The sequence below is a fragment of the Manis pentadactyla genome, chromosome 2 (genome assembly GCF_030020395.1).
Source record: "Manis pentadactyla isolate mManPen7 chromosome 2, mManPen7.hap1, whole genome shotgun sequence".
Classification (NCBI taxonomy): domain Eukaryota; kingdom Metazoa; phylum Chordata; class Mammalia; order Pholidota; family Manidae; genus Manis; species Manis pentadactyla.
Window position 1 is genome coordinate 123,835,843 of NC_080020.1, and position 25,385 is coordinate 123,861,227.

General features: G+C 36.7%; 1 protein-coding gene across 2 annotated transcripts in view; it reads left to right on the forward strand.

Moving 5' to 3' along the window:
• CDH12 (cadherin 12) overlaps positions 1-25,385 on the forward strand; it is a 996,051-nt gene that overhangs the window by 310,867 nt on the left and 659,799 nt on the right. For both annotated transcript variants that reach the window (XM_036896727.2, XM_036896726.2), the window contains exon 2: positions 3,126-3,208. The gene's annotated coding sequence lies outside the window, so the exon portion shown is untranslated. The remainder of the gene's footprint in view (positions 1-3,125; positions 3,209-25,385) is intronic.

Sequence of the window (25,385 nt, forward strand, 5' to 3'; positions counted from 1 at the left end):
GAAGATGCTACTCTTGACAACTGGAATGATGTGGCCGCAAGACACAAAAGCATTTGGAAAGTTGCTAGAATTTAGAAGAGGCAAATAATGGATTCTTCCCTAGACCCTCTTTATAGTTAGATAGGAGGAAAGCCTTAAGTGTTATTGGTTGAATATGTTGTGTTTCCTGATTCTTGTTCTTTCAAAGGAAATAATTCAATCAAGAGAAAGACTTAGGACAGTCTTAAACTACAGGAGTTTATTAAGCCAAGAGTGACTACACTCAGAAAGAGTGGAGAGTGGCTATCTGGAAACCAGAACAAGATTGTTATTAGGGTTAGGTTGGCTTTTATTTTTTCTTAAAATGGCAGAAAGTCCTGCCGTGTGTTTTGCGTCTTTTGATTGACAGGTTGATTGGCAGCTCTAGGTTATATAACTGTTCTCAGTGTGCAGGCACTGTGCCAATAAATACCTAAGTGAAGCCCCCTGGTGGGGCAAGACCACAATGTTAATTAGATTTAGTTGTTATTTTAATGAGGTGGCGTTACTTCTGGACCAAGTCTTTGGACCTTGCTTATGCCCTGTAATCAGGGAAGCCCCTGTGGTCCTGGGCCTCTTTGACAGTCTAGGTGTCCTTGACTGTCTGGGACTCCTGATAAGCTAGGTGTCCTTGACTGTGGAACTGGGAACTAAGGAGGGCTTAGGGATTGGCCAGGGAGGAGTCCTCCTTGGTGATGGGCTGGCCCCTTTCTCCTGCTGATGTGTACCTACTCTAACATACTGACACCTTGATTTCAGCCCATTCATCCTGATTTCAGACTTCTGACTTTCAGAACTAAGAAACAATCAATTTAAAAATAGGGAATGGCTTAGGATTTCTTTTGAATTTCCTTCTTATTTTAACATTTTAATCTTTTCTTTTAAGATTTTGCTTAACAGGTAGACCTTTGTTATTTGCCAGATGTCTTAGTTTGCTCAGGCTGCTATATAGCAACTTACCATAGACTGGGTGGCAAAAATAACAAACACTTAATTCTCACAGCTCTGGAGATTGGGAACTCCAATGTCAAAATGCTGACTGATTCAGGTCTTGGTGAGGGCACCCTTCTGGTTTGTAGATGGCTGTCTTCTCCTTGGAAGAGAGTAAAAAGAAGCAAGTTCTCTCAAGTCTCTCTTTACCAGGGCACTGATCTCTTTACCTCCTAAAGGCCTCACCTCCAACTGCCATTACCTTGGGGATTAGGGTGTGAACATATGCACTTTTGTGGAACACAAATACACAGTAACCCCAGAATAACAGACTCAATAAATGAGTTGATTATACTTCCAGAAATTAACAGTTAACTTCCTTGTATTATTAATGTAGCCTGCTATTAACTATATTTCCACCCATTTTTTGTGGTAACAATGATGATAAACATTTATGTGTATTCTGATTACAAGTTAGTTATAATGGTTAATTTGTAGATATTAATTTTAATTATATTATAAATTCATTAAAAGTAAGAATTCTCATATAGATAAAATTGATATAAATCAGACTTTCTGATTTTAAAAAAAACTACATGAAAGCATGGACATAGTAATAGAGTGTATCAACAATTGTATATCTGTTTTGTTTTTAGTAATACATATTTCTTCTTGCTCTTTTTATTGTTTCAGTGTATGACACATGATAAAAAATGATCAGGCAGCTGTGGTTCTGAGCACACAGTATTAAGGGCTATTTTCCTTTTTTAAGCATGAGGAACTTTAGTAGGAACAAATGACAGTAAATGTCCATGAACTCTCTGAGAGATTCTTCAGAATCGGACCCCAGGCACATATTTCTCATTTGTGTGGGCATCTTTTTTAGAGTCACCATTGATAAAATACTCATATAGGACATTTCAAACAGAAATGTAGGATGTGTTTTCAATAATATGCTGTATTAAACCCAAGACAGTGTTTATTTGAAATATATTATGGAATTCGAGTCAGAGATATCAATGTAAAATAATGCTTATTTTAGCCTAACAGAAACAATTATGGATGGTGTGCGAATGTGTTAGTATGAGTACTTATAATTCCTAGTTCAGTCCTTGGAAGAGTCATAGAAGCAAGTACCTCAGTAATAAGGAATACACCTAGTGTCCATGTACTTCTTTCTAATACCATTTGCCACTTAAAGGAGCCAGGGTCCCCAGAGATATTGCTGAGTCTACAGCTGAAGCAGGGCATATACAAGATTAGCATGAACTATCTATAGTGTAAGGAAGTGCTCCAGAAACAAACTGACTCAAAATGTCACAAGGTCACAAAGACAGGTAAGAGAGCTCACGAAGACCAAAGCTGGAACAATCTGAACAACAAAATAAATCATGCAGTATTGGATTATAACCCAAAATACAAAGAGATATCCATGAGTTCATACTGACATACGTACATTACTAAATGACTGATGAATATACAAACAAATGGGAAGGATACACAAATCTTTCTTGCGGAAAAATTCTGATTAAGTTTTGCACATATTTTCCCCCCAAGGAGTTGGAGCTTGATTCCCTATCCCGACTGTGGGCCGTGTTTTGCTGACTTGCTCCAAAGGCACAGTGCGGAAAGAAAGAACAAACATTATGCTGATGATGTGGACCCTTCATATAAAATGATGAGGGTGCTGCGACCTCTTGGCCCACCTCCAAAAACCAGTTGACTGAAAAAAACCTTCCATATCCCCTTGGTCTAGTCACGAGAAAAATCAGATAAATTCCAATTGAAAGACATTCTATAAATGTCTGATCATTATTCTCCCAAATTCCCAAGGTCATCAAAACCAACAAAATCTGAGTAACTATCCAGAGGAAGTTTAATTTAAAAGATTAAATTCGATATGATCTCCAGCACAGAAAAAGGATATTAGGAGAAAAACTAATGAAATCAGAGTAATGTATCAATATTGGTTCATTTCAGTTCTTGTAGCATGGTGTATCAAAAGTCGTGACAATGGAACCATTGTCATGTGCAAAGCTAACAACTGGGGAAATTGGATGTGGAGTATACAAGAACTCTGAAATATCTTTGCAGCTTTTAAGCAAATATGTTCTAAGATAAGTATATATTATAAAAAATATTTGACATTACGTCTTTGTATATGTTTGTCTTTCCAGTTCTGTTGGGTCTATCTGGGAACATCCTGTGTTTGGAACCCAACATCACTTCAGAGTTTTAAAGGATGCCAGCCTTTTTAAAGGTAGGTGACATTTAAATATCAAGACACATGCTTTTTACCTCATAATAAATACTTCAGAATTCAAATTCTTTTAAAATCTACTTTTAAAAATATTTATTTCATTAGAAATCGGGATATTCAAATATTTATATACTTACAGGTGGTTGACATAAACATGAGAAAAATGTGACATGCAACCGAGTCTTCTAGATTTAAAAATTTTTAAGCTTCTTTACTGTATTTTTCTGACACTTGTTTCAATTTACATGCAGATTTGAGAAAACCTAGGGGCTATGTGTCTCCTAAAGAACAAAAATTGATTTTCTCCTTTTATATTTTTTTTATGACACTTTGCCGGCTCCCTCATGATTAGTGGATATTACTTCTGTTAAATTGGTTATATCTCATTTCAAAGGCAAACCTCTGATGAAGCTCTGACATAGGAAACAAAGAGACAGTGTCCCATGTGTTCTTGTCTTCATTAGTATTAGTATGGTAGAGTCTGGTTCAGTTGTTTCTTGGGCAGGCAATGGGGGCTGCTTTTCCTTTGTTGATGGCAGGAATCTAACCTTTGAGATTTAGACACTTACAGTTAACCTTCTGGAGACAATAATTAAAATACTGCCTGACACTCCCTGCTTGGTATTGTAGCATCTATTCTTAGGCTATAGTCAAAACAAGCTTTATATTCTCAGTTCTCAATCAGTAATCAATTAAGATACCATTGATATAATAGTTTGGAAATAAATGTTAAAGAGATAAAGCAAATACGTAATTAACCAAAGGGGCTCTACAGATCTTGCTGTGATATTTTTTCCAATTTTCTTCGCTTTCTCGTGTTTAATAAGTAGAAAAATTAAAACTTTTCCTTCTGTTTTTAAATTTTTTCTTTTTTTTTTTTAATGGAAGTACAGTTGATATGAAATCTTATATTAGTTTCAGGTATACAACATACTGGTTCAACAGTTATCCATATTATTAAATCTTCACCCCACCCACTAGTACAGCTATTACCTGTCAACATAGGAAGATGTTACAGAATCACTGACTGTATTCTCATGCTGTACTGCCACCGCCATGACAAACCTACATGTGATTGAAATTTTTGTGCCTTTTCATTTCCCTCAAACTCCCTACCCACCCACTCCAACCCTTCCCTGATGATAATCACAGTCACTTCTCAGTGTCTATGAGTCTACTGCTATTTTATTCATTGTTTTGCTTTGTATTTATATTCTATAAATAAGCAAAATTATATGGTATTTGTCTTTCTCCACCTGGCTTATTTCACTGAGCATAATATCTCTAGATCCATCCATGTTACAAATGACAGGATTTCATTTCTTATGGCTGAATAATATTCCACTGTGTATATGTACCACATCTTCTTTATCCATTCATCAATTGGTAGACACTTAGGTTGCTTCTGTGTCTTGGCTATTGTAAACAATGCAGCAATAAACATAGGGGTGCATACATCTTTTTGAATGAGGTCTAACTTTTCTTTTATGAGATACATTTCAAAAAATGTTATGCTTTCATTATTTATAAGATTATTAACTTCAAGTGTCAGATTTGAGTAAAAATTACAAATTCTAGATAAAATTTTTCAAGATTCAAAGCTTGAAATTAAATCAAACATTTTATATCTCAAGTACTACTGATTCTTCATCCCTGTTGTCATCCACTTTATCCTTCAAGTTGTTCTCATCAATATTCAGAATTTTCATATGAAAAATATCTTACTTTTAGTGTGCAAAATCTTTGAATGCATATAGAAAATTGGAATAATTTTTAAATATCTGATCTTGAATGATTTGGGCCTGGAGGTGTCATACTAGATCCAACACAGACTGACAGCATAAAAGAGCTTACTTAATACTTCTGATCTAATTCCTGCAGCCAGCAACTTGTATTTCTTACAGAACCATGATTCCAACAACCTAAACACTATCTGTGATGTGATATAAGTAGGAGTAATAAAAAATTAATACTGCAACATACTAATTATTAATGCAGGATTTTTCATCTTTTTATTTAAAGCTTAATGAAGCATTAAAACATCCAAAGATCCAAATAAAAGAGAAGCACATTCTGTCCTTTGGTCATCTCTGTGCTATAATAGTAGATGAAAAGAAATATATAAGAGTTTAATGACTATTTTATATAAGAACAGTTTAAAGATAAAAAGTTAAAAAAAGATAAATTTAAAGAAACTTGAATGTTGACTTGTTTTCAGTGAGGAAAGAGATCAAATTAATGCAGAAGACATTTGAAGAGAATGGTTTGAAATTGTTTTCCTTTTAACATAAGGGTTCTTATAGACTTCACATATGAAAATAGACATGAAAGTAATCTCAGTGGAATGATATAATAAAATAGAGAGTGATATCCAGGAATAAACAAACTTAGCATTAAAATTTTGTCTTTCATTAATTTAATTTTGAATAAAGTTATGCTCTGGGGCCTGTAGATGATCCCACCACCTCCTTTCATAAATTCTTTTTGAACATTGAAAGAATAGTCTATTTATCCTTTAAACTTTTACAGAATTTAGTGTTTGTTCTACTCATCACTTATATGCATGTTGCCTAACACATAATTAATTTAATTTATTATAAGTCATGTGAAAATGAAAACAAAAAGAAAAGAAAGAAATCCTTTTTTCATAAGGTCAGACAACAGTCTTTGATTATTTATAGAATATATTTTGTTCCAATATAAAAAATTCTATGGTTGCAGAGAAGCTGGGATGGGATTTCTTCTGCCTGTTGTGGTTGAAAAGGAAGGGAGAGCAGAAAAGGGGCAGTTGAGCTGGACTTCAAAGATAAGTGGGTACAGATGTGTAAGGAATGGGGCAAAGATGTATAAAAAGCATCAAGATATGTAATATTTTTTCATGTTGGTGAATTTTAAACCATTTGGGGAGTTAGAGAATGCATGCTACAAGCATACTCTGTTTTATTGTGCTTTGTTTTATTATGCTTCATAGTGATCACATTTCTTACAAATTAAATGTCTGCAGGCACCTTGCATTGAACAAGTCTGTTGGCACCATTTTTCCAACAACATTTGCTCACCATGTATCTCTGTTTAATTCTCATAATATTTCAACCATTTTCATTATTATTTTATTTGTTAAAATGATCTCTGTTCAGTGATCTCCAATGATACTATTGTAATTGTTTTGGAGCACCTTGAACTGTGCCCATGTGAGACGGTGAACTTAATGGGTAAATCTGTATGTTTTAACTTCCCTGCCAACTGGCTATTTCATATCTCTCTTCCTCTCGTGGGCCTCCGTATTCCATGAGACACAACGGTATTGAATATGCTAGTTAATAATCCTTCAATGACCTCTAAGTATTCATGTGAAAGGAAGAGTCATACATTTTTCACTCTAAATAAAAAGCTAGAAATGATTAAGCTTAGTGAGAGGAAGACATAGTGAAAGCCAAGATAGGCCAAAAGCTAGGCCTCCTGAGAGCCATGTTGTAAATGCAAAGGAAAACTTGAAGGAAATTAGAAGTGCTCTTCTAGTGAGCACACAAATTTAAAAAAAGCACAGCAGTCTCACTAGTCTTACTGATGACATGGAGAGAATGTTTCAGTCGTCCAGATAGAAGATCAAACCAGCCACAACATTCCCTTAAGCCAAAGCCTAATCCAGGGCGAGGCCCTAACTCTCTTCAATTCCAGGAAGGTTGAGAGAGGTGAAGAAGCTGCAGAAGAAAGTTTGAAGCTAGCAGAGGTCGCTTCCTGAGGCTTAAAGAGAGGCACTATCTCCACATCATCAAAGTGCAAGGGGAAGCCCCTTGTGCTGATACAGAAGCTGCCACAAGTCATCCAGAAGGTCTAGCTCAGATCATTCATGAAGGTGGCCCCAATAAAAATAGACTATGAGTGATGAAACAGACTTCTCTTGGAAGACAGTGCCATTTAGAACTTTCATAACAAGAGAGCAGAATTCAATGCATGGCTTCAAAGCTTCAAAGGACAGACTCAGTCTTTTGTTGGGACTAAGGCAGCTGGTGACTTCAAGGTGAAGCCAGGGCTCCTTTGCCATCGCAAAAATCGTAGGACCCTTAAAATTACACAAAATCTACCCTGCCCATGCTCTATAAATGGAATAATAAAGTCTAAATGACAGCACATCAGTTTATAACATGATTTACTGAATATTTTTAAGCCCACTGTTGAGACCTACTGCTAAGAAAAAAGATTCCTTTTCACTGCCAATGTGCCCACTCACCCAAGTGCTCTGATGGAAATATACACAGATACCTGAAATTAACACTGGTTTCCTGCCTGCTAACACAGCATCCATTCTGCATCTCATCAGTCCAGGAGCAATTTCAATTTTCAGATCTTATTATTTAAGAAATAAATTTCATAGGGCTATCACTGTCATAGATGCTGTTTCCTCTGGTAGGTCTGGGCAAAGTAAATTGAAAACCTTCTGGAAAGGATTCACCACTGAAGATGCCATTAAGAACATTTTTGATTCAAGGAAGAGGTCAAAATATCAACATGAACAGGAGTTTGATGAAGCTGATTCCGGCCCTCATGGGTAGCTTTGAGAAATTCAAGACTTAAGTGGAGGACGTAACTGAAGATGTGGTGGAAACAGCAAGAGGACTAGAATTAGAAGTGGATCGTGAATAGTGACTGAGTTGCTACAATCTCATAATAAAAACTTTAACATATGGGGACTTTGTTTTTATGGATGGTCAAAGAAAGTGTTGTTGTTTTTCTTTGAGATTGAAATCTACTCCTGGTGAAGATACTCTGAAGATTGTTGAAGGATTTAGAGTATTACACAGCTTAGTTGATGTGCAGTGGCAGGGGGTGATAAGAATGACTCCAACTTTGAAAGAAGTTCTATTGTGGATAAAGTGCTATCAAATAGCATCAAATGCAACAGAAAAAGTGTTTGCAAAAGGAAAAGTCAATTGATGCAGCAAACTTTACTGTTGTCTTTATATTAGGAGATTGCCACAGCCACCCCAGCCTTTATCAACCACCGTCCTGGTCAGTCAGCAACCGTCAACACTGAGACAAGACCTTCTGCCAGCAAGAAGTTTACAACTTGCTAAAAGTTCAAGTGATGTTTAGCATCATTTGGCAATGAAGTATTTTTTAATTAAGGGACATACATTGTTCTTTGCAACATCACTGTTGTACACCTGATAGACTACAGTACAGTGTAAATATAATGTTCATATACACTGGGAAACCAGAAAATCCATTAGACTCACTTTACTGCAATATTTACTTTATTGTGGTGGTCTGAATTGAACCTGGAATATCTCTGAGATCTGCCTGCATTTATAGATGAGTGGGCCCAGATGATGAAGAATTTTGAATAATATTTAAAACTCTATTTGGGCTATGGGATTGATGTTCTATGTGATATGGAGTCATGTTTGGTGTTGAGGTTTGTTTTTGAATGTAGAGACGTAACCTGATCAGGGGTATGTGTTTGTGTGCATGCACGCATGTGCAAGAAAATTACTGCTGGAAATGTATTGGGGATTATGTATGCATATATATACATATATGTATAATGTGTGTGTGTCTGTGTGTATGTCTAATCTTTTGGAAGCACAAATCTTATTTATGTCTATCCCCTATAGTATTTTAGACAATTATTTGTATGTAATAAGTATTCAAAGTCATCTGCTTATTTAGAGATATATTTAAATAGTTTAGGGCTTTAACTGAATCAGATCTTTCAAGATCTCTCTAATAACTTTATTTCATGATGAGGAGGTAACCTGTGGTCACAAAAGGAAAGTTTTGGAAATAAACACAGAAGTAAACAAATTTAGAATCTATCTTTTTAAAAAAAGTATTTAGGGCATTGGTATGAATATCAGAGCTTGACACTCAGGGAACACCAGCTCTTAGCAGTGATGCGGTAGAGAAGAAACTGATAGAACATAGAGGGAGTGACAGAACTGCTAAGCCAGGAAGGAATTTGAGCATTTCTGGGTTTACTGCTCACAGTATCCTGCTGAGTTGACACTAGGGTTCAAATACTGAATTGTAGAGCCATCTGTTTAAAAAAGAAATACATTTTGTAAGGCATTACTAAAAATCATTTTGTAAATGTTAGTGCAGTTTTCCCCTGTTGGGTTATTGTTCAGGTGACAGTTAGCACATCTGAAGAAAATAAATGCTGGGAAATTCCTAATTTTGGGTAATTGTCAAAGGTTAGTCATTTGAGACATGCTTGTTAGGATTTCACAACGGACTTGTCACTGGGAATTATGAATCATCATCAACGCAGAATAATAAGCACAGAGAAGAAAGGAAATACAGAGGGAACTGACTATTTCAACTTAGACTCTTCTAGGTTTCTTATTCAGAAGAATTGTTCCAATTAATTATGATCACTGCAAGTTTCCCTGAGTATTAAAACAGGCTTACTACAAGTAATATCAGTAGAAGAAAAACAAAATCTAAATGAGATACCCCAATCCTCCATGAATTTTCCTTAATGTAATTTTTTATTTCTTTGCCGATATTTACTTTCAAGAACCATAGGCTACAAGATGCTCTTAGGATCCTGCACTCAGAAACTCAAAGGTCACTTACATATGTCTTTATTCCATGGCACATATTTTGAGTTAATTTTAAAGGTCATCTTCCTTCTGTTAACCCAAAGATGGTATTTCTTAAATAAAGAAGAAAGATATAAATAAGTGGAAGATTATTTTTCTGGCTTAAAGTAAATCCTGTTCATATATCATGCTGCTTTGGTGTTACGTGACAGGTCATCATCTAGGCCACTGTGCTATCATTCAGGTTAGCCTAAAATTTCTTCAGTACATAAACAAGTAAAACTGTACAAGCTCTTTGTTCTAATAATAATAATTTTAAAAGAAAGCTGCTGGAGAGTTGAACAGAATGCTTGGTTATGGTCAATGGAACAACAATCCATAATTTACTTCTCAGATGTCTGTGTAATCTAAGCAGCAGGCAGAAAAGCCACACAGTTGTAGCTGCTCTGGGGAAAGCATACCAAGAGGCTCATAAATCATGGTAAGGATTAAAAGCGATGAACATTCATCTTCTTAACCTCGTAAAGGCAATATTGGAAAGCCTAGGATTAGAACATATAGAGCAAGCAATCTTTGTGCAGGGATAAAAGGTGTCAGAGTCCTTCTCTCAATTAGCGTTGACCTGCCATTTGCAAGTCAGCAGAACCTAATTTTAAAGTTGATTTTAAAAGGCTCCTTCCACAAAATAACTTATATAAGTGAAAAGATATATTTCTGGATATATTAAACGTGGAGCCAAATTATATGGAAATGCTAATCATTTTCTTATTGGACGTTTCTTCTTAGATAATATGTGGAAAATAACCTTAAAATATCCAAAGCAAAGAGACCTTTTTATTTAGCTAAACATTTTTAAGTAATGAAGTGCCATGAGAAAATCCTAACTTCAGAATAGTCAAATGAAGGAGATACAGACAGCTGGGACTCTCATATAACATTTAGTAAACAAATGGCCTGTTACTAATTGTTTATATTTGAAAAATTATTCTAATCAAAGGCGTTTGGATGCAAACGAGTAAATTATACTCAGTAAGAGGTTTCATTTTTTTGGTTAAAGATAGGAAGTTTAATCAAATTTTAAAGCTTTCGAAATGCCCATTTGTTAATTTTCTCAGGGTTCTTTTAAATCAGGTTCATGATACTGCTGAACCTGACGATTTTATAGAAACATGATGAAAGAGCAGAGAATAATAAAATAACTTATTCAAGGATAAGTATGAGCCTATTAAAGAGACACAAATAGACTCCAGTTTCTGATTCCCTAGTTTAATGTTAAATATCCCTTGGCAAAGATTCTTTTAATGTAGGCAATACTTAATTTATCTATTTTAGTTAAGGGGGTCTCTAGTGTGGCTAATCCAGAGTGGCTGATAATTAAAACTATATACTTGTTTTTGGCAATGAAGTATATTTTTTGTTCCTATTTTAATGTGATTTCATGATTTTAGAAAGTCACATTTGCCCTATCTTTGAAAACAGGCAGAATAACACAGCAGTTATTTTAACTCAGGCTACCTCTGCCCTAGCGATGCCCTATTCTACACCCATGCTTGGGACAAACGACCTTCCTTTCTGTTTGGTAGGCAATAGCATCCAACTCTAATTTAGGGCAAATACTATTTTAGCTACCACTTTTCCTTCCTATTGAATGGTGATTAAATACCATATGCTTTGATACAAATGTATAAAATGATTTTAGAATAAAACAACTTTGTTGTACTGAGCATCATTGCACTTAGTTCTTCCTTCATCTCTTTCCTAATGACTGCACTGCATTTCCCAGGAGCACTTGAAGAGAAGGAAGACGGGAAAGGTGGGCACTCCGTGAAGCTTCTTTGACACATCAACTAAGACTAGTACTGCACCAAATACGTGGGGAGACTTACAGTATACTTTTGAACTAAAAATAGATTAGATCTCTTTCGACTTCATAATAACACCTGCTATTTAACCTCAAAATCATGAATTTGCTTAAAAACAATAGGCTACCACTTAAGAAGAGCAAATATCTGCTTCTATGTCTACATATCTGTATTATTAAAAAAAATTATAGGAGAACAGATTTGATATAAAAGATATTACAAGTTAAATGTATTTTAGTAGCATTTAAAAATTCTCTTTTATGTTTCAAATGCTTCTGTAAAATGGGTGACATGAAACAAAAAATAATTCATTTTTCCTCTTTATTTTTTCCCTAAAACTTTCCTCCCTAGTTTACATAAAGCATTTACAATTTGGAGGCAGTGAGAGGATAATTTATCAATTCATGGATTAATTTACTCAAGAATAGTTATGGAAAACGTTCTATAACTTTCTGTCAAGAACTATTGTCTGGGTAGTGGATAACTTTCTGAAAAATATCACTAAAAATTACTAACCATGTTGATACTTACATTCGAGTGAAGCGAAGAAAAAACAATTAAATGATACAATATTTAAATTATACTTAAATTGTAGGTAAAGCAGTTTCTAGAAAGTGATAAATGCCATGCAGAAAATAAACTGGAATGAGTGACATAGGAGGTTTCTGTGTTGTAGAGGAAAGGGGAAATACTATTTTGCCAATTTAAAAAGCATATTTAGATAAAGTCTTCCTGAAAAGACTTGGAGATGTGGGAGCAAGCCACAAAAGCATCTGAAGCAGAACATTCCAGACTAAACTATAAATATCAGGCCCCCAGGCAGGGGTGCTATTTGATGTGCATGATCAAAAACCAGCAAGAAGACCAGTGCAGCAGAAGCTGAGAGGAAGGGAGGCTTGTAGGAAATGAGGTCTGACAGACAGCGTGCCTTGGGGGGGCTGTGTAAGGACTTTGCTTTTCCTCTGAGACTGGAAGGTACTGGGTGGAACTGAGAAGAGCAATACCGGGGAGGACTTTTCTGGTTGAGTAATTGATGATGCAATACAGCGGCACCAGGGTGGGTTAGGGAACAGTTTCTAAGGCCATTATGTCAACCCAACTGACCAAGATACTAGCTAGGAACAGTGACACGGTAGACCAAATGGTGAGAAGCAGGAAGATCGAGACAAGATAATTTAGGGGCATATTTTACAAGTGGTGTGTAAAAATGACAGGCACCTAGGGTGACTTCTTGGTGTCTGGGATGAGCAGTGGAGGTTGGTTTTGTAGGTGAAGTCTGAGTTGCCTTTAGATATCAAAGAAAAAATTTTGACTAGGCAGTTGGATATATTCATATGAAATTCAGAAACGAGTTCACTCTCGTATATAAATTCTATACATTTAACCTATATACATTTTTTCTTTAACACGCACATAATACTTCCTGTATGTCAGGTGCTGTCACAAGCTTTTTATATGTATTAGCTCATTTAATTCTCAAAACACCCTCAAGGGACAGGCATGATGAATATTATCCTCATTTTGCCAATGTAGAAACTGAGGCTAAGAGGGCAACATAATGTTTTCTAAGATTGCCCAGCCGGTAAGTGGCAGAGCTGGGATTCAAACCCAGGCAGACGAAGCTCTTAGCCGCTACTCTGCTCTCACAACGAAACAGGTTTAACAACTTGATATACAGGATTAGATCACTAATGAGGCAATATTAGAGAAGAATAGAGACCCAAGAGCTGGACTCTGGGACACTGTAGTGAAAGGAAGTCAGGGAGATGGAGAAGAATGAAAAAAGATAGAAAAAATTGGTCAGTGCAGGGGGAGGAGCAAGAAGGGTGGTGTTCCGAAATCAAGTGTAGGATGTGTTTCACTTGTTCAAGTGCTGTGATGAATCAAAAAGATCAGGACTGAGAACAGACCATGGTTATTCACACTGTGGATTCCACTGTTCACACTGTCAAGAGCAGTTTTGATGGACTGCAGAGCAAAAGTTCAATGAGAGAGCTAAGGAAATAAAGACAGTTAATTGTCAACATCAGGGCAGAAGCCTAAATTGCTGAGAAATAACAGATTTTCTAAATACCTTTAGCTTCCATTGAGTATGAAGGGATAGATACGGTGAAGGAAAAACCTTGAAGGTTCTGTTACATGTCAGTCACGATGAAGCTTGGGGTGGGAAAGTAGCTGCCCAGAAGGACTTTCTACAGCAGCTAAGCCATGAGGCGTTAGGCCCTGTGGCTGATCAAGAATATATGGCATAAGGGCAGTAACAGAAATTTCTTGCCCTTTCTGCTGGCTGGTGAAGATAGAGATGAGGGACAGTAGGGATGAAATGACCTCAGGTAAGGTAAGGTGATTCGTTGAACTGTAAAGCTGAACGCACCAAGAGCAGAGGAGTCCTTGCTCAGATCTGTTGGGCATTCGACAAAATACCTGTACAGGGGCAGCTCTCAAAATTGGCAGGCTCAAGGGAGTTAAGAGGTTGGAGCAGTACGATTAACAGAGGAAAGCCTGGCTGAGCTGAGATTAGGTAACATGTTTCTTACCTAAAAATATCAACAGTATGTTCCAAGTTTTCCCGTGGAGCAACTGGATTCAACAGAGTGAGCAGACCCCACAATTCAGGATCACCACCGATCCCAGAAACCCTCTGCAAGGTGACATCAGTCCCTTTTATCTCAAATACAAGCCCTGAGAGGGATGTGAAAACTGAACAACATACCAAAGGTAATGATGTGTATCTTAACAAACTACTTAAATTTTTGGATGACACAAAACTTTAAACTAGAGGAGAGGTTGTGTACGAGGGAAGTCATTAGTTCTGAAAACAGAGACATAACATTTTCATTGAGTATCTAAATTGTATTGCAAATACCACCTGTGACATTACAATCCATGTCACTACAAAAAAATATATGCTTAGGGTAAAGTGCTGCCTTATCTTTTGCAAGTACTGGCTAAAGCTAATCTTAATTTATAATACTTGGTGTTCCTTTAATAAGTATGTGAAATACTCATTTAATAAATCTGTAAAATGTCCACTTAAAAAATGTGAAAATATAGGAAACTGAAGTTGAAGATATATTTTTGATAATACAGACAGATGCAGGTACAAGAGCTTTTCAAACTTAATTACTGTATATCCTATTAATGGAATTACCTTATGAGAAGCCTCAAAGTAAATTTGTATCTGATCTTTGGCTATCACAATAATAGTTCTTGGAAAATCACAGCAGTCAGAACATAGGGAAGGTTATAATTTGTATCTATTATAAACCTGAGGGAACCTCCTGGTTGACTGATAATCAGGGCACAGCATGGTTTCTTCTAACCCTATAGAAGTCTCTATATTTAGCAATTGTGTTTGGGCTGGGAAGCAGTCCGAAATGCTTTACTAATTTTCACTGTCATGATACTCTGGCTCCTGTAGAGATATGAGAGCTCCCAAATAATTAAATTGGGATCCAACCATTAGTCAGTTCTAGAAACCTGGCAGTGATATACTGTGTTCCACTTTCTGTGGTCAGAAACTCTCCATCAGCATATCTTAATATCCCATGTTTCTGTATGTGCAGCCCCTTTGGCAGTGTTGGTTCTTAATATCATTATGAGTTTGTACATGACTTTGTATCATATTCCAACACTGCTCTCAGGACTTCCGCAGCTTCTCCTGGTCCTACAGCCTTGCTCGGTGCAGCCTTGATGGTGTGACCTTCTCTCCTCACTCCCCTCTAAGAAGACTCTTAGCCAGCACCACTTTCTATTCCTTACAGCAAACCATGAAGCTAAAATACTGGGGGGTATTCAGCTTCTGTAGGTGAACAACAGTTTGTTTTCAAACCATTTGGGATTCTTATGCTTTTTTAAAGCAAATAGAGACGTGACATTTTTGGTTCACATTTCAAAATTCACAAAGCATTTTTCACACATTTAAAATTACCAAGGAAAAATTCATCACACTGTGACATAGGTCAAACTACCACTTTCCCAGAGCATGTAAGCTCAGAGACAGAAAATAAATTTTTATGTCATTAGAATTAGAACAAAACTCACCATTTGCCATATGAGTAACAAAGTAGTGTCCACTCCATTGGGCCTTTAGGAGTTGCCTGGATAGTTTGGGTTCCAGTATTTAGATATCTTAGATGGGGAGCCAGATTGTACAAGTTACAAGCCTGGACTTCCTGCTGGATTGTCTGCATTTGAATCCAACACATCCATCTATTAGAATTTAGGCAAATTATTTAACCTCTCCATGCCTTATTTCCTTTTCTGTAATGTAAAATATTATAGATTTAAAATAGTGTGCATATCATGCGGTTATATAAGGATTATGTGACTTAGTATTTATATATAGTATTTGTAAATACTTAGAATGGTGTGTGACCTATAATAAACATATTTAAGTAGTGTTTAATAAATATTTTTCTTTACTTTCCTCTGGGATTTGGAGGGAATGGGACTTTTTCCTTGTTCTATATTTCTTTGATGCCAGAATCTATGGGTCCCCTTCAACTTCAAGCCAGCTAACTTACATTGAAGATGTTTAAGAGATTCATACTCAGTTTAAATTTCTTCATAAATTCCAGTGTATTCTTAGTGAATTTTTTTCTAAAGTTTGTTTCTCTTGTATTTCCAAGTTTATTTCTTATTCTACTAATTACTTCATCATTCCCATAAAGAAGTGTCTTAAGTGAATATCTATTTCTGATATGTATATGTGTGTGTGTGGTCTGTGTGTGTGTGTGTGTGTGTGTGTGTGTGTGTGTGTGTTTTGCGACCTGTCAGACTCTTCATTCTCTATAGCAAGATGGTACTGCCATATGAAAGCTGCTACTTAAACTGTGGACAGATACAAAGTCCTTGGAAATAATAAATTATAGGTATATAACATACATAGCCCTGTTAATTGAATTAATATCTACAAAAATATATTCTCTTTCTCTAGCATTTAATAATTATTTTCCACACATGAATAGTCTGTTAACATAGTCAGTGTTCAAAGATTCTCAATGAACATGTTTAAGGAATGTTTCCATGAGGAGCATTAGGCTCCTTTAAAGTTTTTGCTGTATATGATGAAACAGATGGAGAAATTCATTTTTCAAGCAGATATTTATTCTGTCGTTGCATGTTGTTTGAAATCCATTCTTCCTCTTGCCCTTAAGGGATGCCTGTCATCTAAGCACATGTCTGAAACTAGATAGAAAGCATATGTGCTGTGTACCCCATGGGTCTGACAGAAGGGGCGAAATACAGGATAGCTGCTTCTTCAGTTATGCGAACGGGAGTTCCCTTTTTTGCAGCTGGTACTCCTTGCATGCAAGACGCTGTGCGGTAGCCTTCTGATAATTTAATTCACATCACATTTTATTCCATAACAATATGGGTCTTCTTAAAGTTAGGGAATATTGAAACTTGGCATAAATGTCTCTGGACTTTAATTATGCCTTAAATCAAATTTTCCAACCTCATCACAGAGTACTCTGTGTATTTCTAGAGCAGCAATAGGTAATTTAGTGATAAATTCATCCTGACCTTATATATCTTACCAGGCTTTTCATGGTCTCTTCTCTGTTTGGAGCTTTATTTAGAGCCATTCTTCACCTTGTACTCCATGCTAAACCATGTACCCTGTGAAACTTCCAGTTTCTCAGTTACAGCCCTAGTCACTTCCGAGGCCTCAGTGTGCTCACACTTGGCCCAGAATTCGCCTCCCTCTGGGCCACCTGCACACACACCTTCTCACCCTACCTGGGTCACCTCACTGCTCACATCCTGGATGCACCTCAGTTCTTTATGTCTCTCTCATCTCCACAGTATGCAGATTCTGTCTGTTTGGCCATCTTATCACATTGGTTTATTAGCTGTTGCTTTGTCTGTATATGATACTAAATTGCAGGCTTCCAGATCCCCTGGCCTCACCTCAGGCCCTTTATCAACTCTGCCCAATGGCCCATTCCCAGTCCTGTATCCCTGCCACACTGGCTTTCTTCCACTTGCTCAGCCTTCTCCCCCGACATCAGGGTATCCATGTATTTTTCTTTGTTTAAAATAACACCTTTATAAACTTTCATCCATAATTATCTTGCAAAATTTCACCCAACTTTCAGATCACTTCAATTCATACTTAGAGAAAAAATTAAATTAAGCAAAGGATTACTCTGATTTCCATAAGGCAAGCCTAAATCACAAGCAACAGTTACATTGCATTAGCTGTTCAGCTCCTAATTTATGTTCAGTGGTGTGAGCATCAGTGACTTAGGTACCCAAAAGAATTAACTTTGATACTAAAATATATTAAATATGCCATAGTATTTTTAAGTGGGGTTCAAAAAATCCAGTAATATTAGCCATTGCATCACTGCAAGGCAACAAAATGATGCAAGATAGCAGTAATTGCCAGTCACATTATTCTCAACCCATGTTTTCAAGGAATGCATTATATTGTTGATTCACTCCAATAGACTAGTATTAATCTATAAGAGGTAGCAGAAATCTCTATCTCAAGAAGAAAGATAATTTTTGTATAGGAGTACATGTTTAAAAATATGTTAGTTAGGGTGGGTGGAGCAGATACCATCTGGCCCTCCTGGAATGAGACTCAGAACAACATCAAAGGAATGGCCAGCCAAAGGAATGTCTCCCTTGGGACAGCAAGGAGACTGGGGAAAGGGAACTGCCTGCTCTAGGACAATGCCATCTTAGTCAAAATCCATGGGCCAGGAATCAGCCACAGCATGGTTCACTTCCAGAAGACAAGACCTTCACAACAGAGGTACCAGGAAGCTGGCTTAGACCTGCGCACTCCTGACAGAAAACTGTGTGATTTGATATCATGTCCTCTCAGTTCCTGCTTAACTTTGTTGCCAGATGAATCCAAATATCTTAGAGCACATCTCATTGGCCAAAAATAAATTACATAATGTCCTAGCTTCCAAAGAACCTAGAAAGCAAAGTTTTACTATGCTAGATCTTCCAGACTTAAGCCACACTAGGAAGTTGGCCAATAGCTGCTCAGTGAACCAATACACTTCATAGACTGATATTTAGCATTAAGAAATCTTTTTTTAAACATTAATTTGAACCATTCATAACTGCTGTTTTAATAGAGCAAAAATGCATGAATATGGACAATTTTTATTATTCAAAGTATTTGCATATAAATAGCATCGGTTACAAAAATAAGAAACATTGGTTACTGCTAACAGGCCGTTGGGTAGGGATAAAATGTTACTTATAAGATCTGAATTTATACTATAAGCATATATAAACTCTTGCCCATAAAGAAAGAATAGTCATACGAATTAAATAGATAAGAACATAATTGTATTTTGATTGCTTTCTCTTCTCCCTGCTGCTGGTAGAGGGATTCCTGCCTTAGGGTAACAGCAATGGCTGAATACATGACACCTAATAATGGACAGATGGGACTGCAGTAGTTCATCAGTCACAAATTTCACAGCCTGGAGCAGGAGGACATGGTGCCATGTAGGGACACACAGGTTTTGTACTTGGGAAGAGTGACCAACAACGGCTGCAGGAGTCAGGCTTCCTGATAACAAGGGGATGAGATGAGCTCCGGTTTCTGCAGGAGGACGAATGGCTTGTGTGAATAATCCTGTGGGCGATCGGGGAGCTGGCATCCACTCCCCAGGGGTAATAGGCTCTGTGCCTGGACCCTGCAATCAGGAGGCTTGTTTGTCTGGGGAACCCTATTAATGGGAACAGAGTGGGGAGGGGAACTTGCCTTTAGGGCACTGGAGGCCCTCCTGGTTTTCCCCAGATGCCATGGCACACATAGTGTCAGGCCTTAATTTTAGGCCTTGACAGTAAGTAAGGGGATGTTTGCACATTACATAATACGAACACAACAGAATGGAATTTTTAAATAGGAATAAATAGATCAATATCAACAAAGTAAGTTTCTAATTCTTCTTGTGGGAAACTTTTATACTGTTCCAAGCTTTAAATTTAAATAAACATTGAATGAAGTTATAACTTCAGTTCCTCAGTCTGACTAGCTACATCTCATATGCTCAATAGCCACAGGCATATGGTTAGTTACTACCATTTTAGATGAAAAAATTGATACTCAGAAAGTTCAGTTCTAACTTAGAAAAAGCAGAGATCACTACTTGGTTCTAAATTTGTTGAAACAATCAAATATTTATATTTCTTATTTTGAATCATTTGGCTTACTGAGCTAGGTATGCAGAAATTGCTTCTTCCCTATAAGAGAAGGTATTCATAGAAACATACAAACTTGGAGTTCTAAATTCAAACTATGCAAAAATAATTTAGGTGAAATAAGAAATTGAACCTTCTCTACCTAATTTAAAGATTTTATTCTACTTGTAGTAATAATGTCACCTTTGAAATAATGTGTGCTCCCTGAACATTGCACCTACCCTCGGCCCTGATATAGTGCCCAACATAGATTCATGGATGCATGAATGAAATTTATTATATGCATTCATCCACTGACTCATTCATTTAACAGTTTTCCCCAGTGTACTCTAAGTACTAATTTGGTCACGTTGGGATAGAGTTAAACAAATCTGATATGTTTCTGCTCTCCTGAATTTCAATTGTGATTGAAGTGACAATCAACAAGTGGATTATTAATTTATAAGAAATGATTAGAGATTAATAAAGTATAATGAAGTTAAACAAGCAAGTTGATATAATAGGGAGACAATGGTAATTCACTTTTAATTGGTGGTCAGAGAAGCTATCTCTGGGGTGAAATCCTGTAAGCCAAGATATTAATAACCAGGAGGAATTTGCGATGAGATCTCATTCAGGGGGAATTTACCGAGCAGGAGAAAGAACTGGCAGAAAGGGACCAGGAGGAATAGGCTTAGCATATCTGAAGGACGAAAGAGAAAACCAGTGTGACTGGAGTGGGTGACAAATGGGAGTGAGTGAGAGGAAGGCGTCCAAGAGGTTGTTAGGAGCCAAACGCTGCAGGTCTTGTTGGCCGTTGTGAGGCGTTTGGATCTTCTGTGTGTGATCAGTGATCCTAAGAGTGTACTGATGGAGGGAATGGTATGACGACACCGTGTTGGTGACTTCTGAGGAGAGCAGGGGAGTAAAAGTATATTTACAGTTGAGGGGTATGTAACTATGACATCCTGCAAGAGCGAGCCATTATGACAGACCTTGAAGAATGAGCAATATTTTGACAAATCAGTTCAAGGCAGGATTGCATAATGGTGAAGGAATGAAGAGGTGAGGGAAGTCACCTATTTGGAACAGGTGAATTGTGTGCTGAGAGTGCTGTGTTGGCCTACAAAGAATGCTGGAGGATAAACTGAGTGTCCCGTTGCTGTCTTCACTGGGTGTCTTTCCCTAGAGGACTCATCCTGCTCTTTCTCTTTTTCATACCCACACAGGAAGTTCTGGAGGGGAAAGGAAATGATTCTCCACAGCACTGCCATTTCTGTTTCTGCACAACTGTCTCTTGGTCACAGCTTCCAATAATCAGAAGTGCTCTCTTTTATGAATTGAATTTTGCGCACACACACACACACACACACACCAATGACCAAATTCATACGCCAAAGTCCTCACTGCCATTACCTTAGAGTGTGTCTTGGGATAAGTTTCTCAAAGATGTAATAATTAAGTGAATGAGGTCATCAGGGTTGCTCTAATCCAATATGACTTGTGTCCTTATAAGAGGAGGCACTTTAGAAAGAGACAGGAGCAGAGAGAAGATCATGTGAAGACCCCGGGAGAAGTCAGCCATTGATAATCCAAGGAGAAGGACTAGAGGAGACCCTTCCCCTCATGACCCAGAAGGAGTGAACCATGCTAACACCTTGATCTGGGACTTCTAGCCCCCAGAACTCTGAGACATTGGATTTCTGTCATTTAAGCCGCCCAGTCTGATATTTGCCATAGCCCTCCTGGCACCCCATCCCCATGAACGTTTGTAAGTCAGGACAGTGGTTTGTCTGTTTAAATGGAATCCAGGCAGTTTCATAGGCAGGAGGAGGAAAGCAGGAGTGGGCAGCATGTGCTTTCTCCCCCTCGGCCCACGATTCCAATCCTCGACAATGAGTCCACTGCTTTTACATAAAACCTATAATGTGTAAGCAGAGGCACTAGTATTACATCCTCCCTGCTTTTGTTACTAAAAATCTCTTTACTTACAGAGGATATAATGTTAATAGCATCTAAGAGTTGTGTGATGTATAAATATATAGAGAGATAAATGTTTGTATTTAGTAGAAAAAAACTAGCAAGTTATGTTCATCCTTACCTTTTTTTAAGGATTGCTGATTAAGAAAATTCCAAAGTTGAGAAATGTGTAGACCATATTTCTCCTTTTTGCCCAGGCATTTTTCTGTCTTTGTGGAATCTCCACATATGAACAGTAGGTATTTATTGCCAATTCCTATTTCTTGGTTCTCCTGTTTTGTGACTTAAATCCTAGTATGAGATGTCTAGTTATGCAGATATTTCTCAGCTTGATTAACCCATTACTATTCAGGGCAGTAAGGAGAATGCAATATTCTAGAGAATCTGGACAAGGGATTGCTCTGAATCTGGGGCAGCACAATTGGGATCATCAGGAAAGGAGTGTAAAGCAATGATTTGATATAACAATTACCAACTTTATATAATATACAAAATCCCTTCGTTGCAGTCGAGTGTCAGTCGAAATTAGTAGCGTAAGTTTTTCCTGTGAGAGATTGAGCATAACATCATACACAATACCATAAAAATATCCATTCTCTGTGGGTGAAAATATTTTTCCAGATATAATTAAAAAGAAAAAGTAAAAACAATAATTTGTCATTATTGTTCCAGCCATGAAGACTATACTAATTATATTCAGTGAAAATATAACTAATAATCATACCTTTTATATGGCAGTAGGCAGACTCAATATCAAAGAACGATGTGAAATTAAAATGCAACATATATTTAAGTGAAGTGTGTCGCTGTGCACAAGGCATCATCAGGTACAGTTGGCCTGTGAACAATATGAAGGTTAGGGGTACCAACTCCACACCCAGTCAAAAATCCATGTATAACTTTCAACTCCCCATAAATAACTACTAATAGCTTCCTGCTGACTGGAAGTCTTACTGATAGCATTAACAGTCAATTAACACATATTTTGTGTTCTATGTATTATATACTGTATTCTGACAATAAAGTAAGCTAGAGGAAAGGAAGTGTTTCTTCAGGTTGTCATGAATCTCCAAAACATGTTCCATTATAATTATTGAAAAAAAATATGCATCTAAGTGGACCCATGCAGTTCAAACCTATGTTGTTCAAGGGTCAGGTGTAGTCTAAAAAAGTTGTGTTACACTTGGCAGCTGTAAAATAGCAGCCTATGCAGCTAATATTTTTAATTAAAAAATGTCCAATTAAAATGTCATATCTTTGGTGTTATTTTTTTGGCTACAGCTTCCATAATGAAATTGTAACTAAAATTATGTCAACAGTAGAAAGGTCTTTTAATTTTGGTGTCATTATATGGCAAAATAAAAAGTTGTTATCAAATGACCATTCTTTTTAAGACTTAATAGAAAAGACTGCTGTTTTAATGGTACCTGGGATTTGTTTTAATCAGGTAAGACATGCAGACCTAAAAATGACTGTCAGTAAGGAAGACATTTTTGCTCACATTTTCTTAGAAACAGGAGGCATGACGTATCATGCAGGGCCACATGGGGATGCAGCAGGGTTGGTTGGAGGCAAGAGGGCTCAAGAAGGAGAAGTGAAGGGAGGAGAATATTTAGGGAAACCTTTTTGGTCCTGTGGGAAGGAATGGGTGAGACAGGATAAGGTTTAGGATTGGCTAGTTTGAATGCTTTTAGTGGGCTTTGAGGCATAGAGGCTGCCCTTAGTTGTCTGGTATCTGGCTCCAGGCAGGTAAAAATGGCCCGGAATGTGAGAGCCTAAAAGAGATGGAGCTAGGTGGTATGAACTCTCATTGGTTGTCTTACATATTAAAGGTACATCCCCTGTGGGTTGTTTGCTATTTTTAGGAATTAGCTAACTCAGTGAAGGGTAATCACTCCAGGGTCAGCAAGATGCAAGATATCAAAGCATCAGAGTATAGAAAATAAAAGGCGTAATTAATCCAACGGAATTCACTTGATTTCCTTTACATACATTGTGGTTTTTAAACCTACACTTTTCTATATACTCACTGCAGTGGAAAAGTTAAAACACTGAAATAACGGTAAGGTAAATTGGCTCCAATGTAATCATATGTATTTTATTTTCTGCTACACTGGATATTAAAGGCCTTCCATTTATAGTTAAGTGATTAAGTCACTTTTGCTGTGTAATTTACAAATAATGAAGGCAAAGCAGGGTAAAACTATTGTCAGGTTTTGTTTGAAGACTTACTATCAGTTTCAGTACTCTTCTGTATCAGCTGTGTCAAATTGTGTTAAATCAGAATACTCCATTAGTACACTTCTTTGTTACAAAGTACTTTCCTCCAAGTTAACATCATTCCTAATTATGGTAAAATATATTACATGATTTTTGCTTTTGTCCTCAATACTTTACTGTGATGGATATTGCATAGAAATAACTTAGTGAAACATTTATATTACCAAACATGTCTGTTATATGAAATGAATATGACAGATTTATGTAACCAAATAAACGATTTTGTTAAAAACTAAACCTAAGTATCCAGGATTTCATGCCCATAATAAACGCTGTTCTCAGATGCTCACATGCTATCCTGTGTTAGTGTGAGGTGTTTGCTTGTATGTGTACACACAACTACACTTATGCATATATGTTTGGTTTTGCTGGCCCTGTGGTAAGCAGTTCTTACCTTCTTGCATGTTGTACCTGATTTTTAGCCTGTAACTAAAGAAGAGTAGACATTTTTCTTATCTATAATGTATATCACTGACATTTCTGTAACTTCTAGACTCAGTGTCTGTCTTACCTTCTTACCCCTTTTTTTTTTTGATGGCTTAATGTATTTCCTTGAATCTGTTGCTTGCTGTATCCTCAAGTTCATTTTCTTCCATCTGGCAGCAGAATTACAGCAATTTCTTTAATCCTCTTTAGAACATCCCTGCTTGCTTCAGTGATTCATTGTCAGTTGATGTGATTTACAGTTTACTCCTAGTTTTCACTTTATTGTTCACCATATACTCTGTTTAACAGTCAGTATTATTTCTTGTTTTGATCAAAAGATTTATTCATTTTTTTTTGTAGCATGCATTTGCTCTTAAATAGTCTCGTTCACGGTCTTGTCCACAGACATGGCATGATATGACACCATTGTTAGGTCAGCAGATCCTTACAAACATGTGACCTTTGAATGTCAAGGTTGGATGAGGAAATTGGATGTAATGACTACCTCTCTGTACAACTCAAGATTATGTATATGTTGTAATTATCCATAGTCACTGTGTCTGGTATTAAGTGAGGATTTTCAAATTGACATCAGAAAGGTACACACTTTCAGCTGTAAGATGAATAAAGTCTGAGGATCTAATGTAAAACCTAGTGACTGTAGTTAACAATATTGTATTGTATAATTGATGTTTTAATTAAGTACACAGGGAGAATCCTTCACAATGTATACCCATATCAAATCACCATAATATACACTCTAAGTATCTTACAATAAATATTATAATCAGTTATGCTTCAATAAAACTGAAATTAAAAGAAAAAATCCCAACAGGAATAAAAAGAAAATAGTCTTTGGTCAAATTGTTAGTTATCACTTCTCATCCTTTTGTCTCATCTGCAATTTTAAGCCTATTTCTACTT